At 41.8% G+C, this 1,138-nt stretch overlaps 1 pseudogene; it reads left to right on the top strand.

Moving 5' to 3' along the window:
- The first annotated feature begins 245 nt into the window (after positions 1 to 245).
- LOC148544312 (uncharacterized) lies at positions 246 to 1,138 on the top strand (annotated as a pseudogene).

Raw genomic sequence — 1,138 nt, 5'->3', positions numbered from 1 at the left:
CTCTCAATAGTTGCACGCAGATGCATTTTTTTTTTGTGTGGACTCCTGCTTGGTGCGTCTCTTTCTTCCGTCACCTAAGCGTATGATACAGAGATTATGATATGTGATTGATGGACAAAATATTGTAGTAACCACGAATTTTACTTTCAGACCATAGTTGCTCTTCCCCCAGTTTTTTATGGTGAATTTCGGTTTGAACTGCCGATGAGGTTAGATTTGTCGATTTCTCAGGCCATCGGTTCACTATGCTACTCCACAGGACTCCTTCTCTTTGCCTAATAGTGGGATGGATTCCTCAATTAACTAATGCCTTTACCATCAAAGGAAGATGAAGGTTCTTTATGGCCTATGTTGGTAATGCCAAGTTCTTTATATTCCATGTGCTAGATGTGAATGTGCGTTTCCCAGATGCCGGAGTATCCTCGGACCACTCTTTAGCTGTAGCTGAACTATTAGGAAATATTTATTGCAATTTTGCCACTTATTTTGTGCCCACTTTGCCTGATGATGAGGATTTGTTGTTACCAGATTCAATCCACTCTAATTTGCCTTCAGCAATATATCCAAAGGGTGATACATACACCATCAAGTTTGCATCAACCATACAAAATTTGCCCATGTTGTCGTTGCTTCTCGAAATGTATTTGACTTTTGTTACTGCTTTTGTTGCCAAACCTCTTGACTATCGCGCCTTTGCTTCAATGCTTGGTCATTATTCACTTGCCTACCCCGGAGCACTTCACAGCTTGCTACCAAACCGTGAGACTGTTGTTGTCGACAAAAAGATTACAAAATACCAAGCTAACGAGTATATTCTGGTAAGGATTTATTCAGTCGTTCCATGTTTCCGTGTCTAGTTTATGTCAGTTTTTGTCCTCCATGTCTACATCTACGTAGTCACCACATCTTACTCTTAGACCATTTTCTCTCATTTGTTTTGTAGACCCTCACAATTAGTTTTGTTCAAAGGGCTTTTGGGACTAAACCTGATCAAGTCGACGTTGTCGATGATGCTGGTCTGTGCTACAAGGTTGATGTTCGCTCCAAGCTCAGTCGGCCTCGAGAGTGCTATTTTGGTAGGGCTGGAGGCCTTTTAGTCAGCACCACATGCTTCGAACAGGAAGCGCCATTAGGCTAA

The sequence above is a fragment of the Arachis ipaensis genome, chromosome B9 (assembly GCF_059453495.1).
Source record: "Arachis ipaensis isolate K30076 ecotype BB chromosome B9, ASM5945349v1, whole genome shotgun sequence".
In the NCBI taxonomy this organism is placed as follows: domain Eukaryota; kingdom Viridiplantae; phylum Streptophyta; class Magnoliopsida; order Fabales; family Fabaceae; genus Arachis; species Arachis ipaensis.
This window is presented reverse-complemented; position numbering and strand designations above follow the sequence as displayed.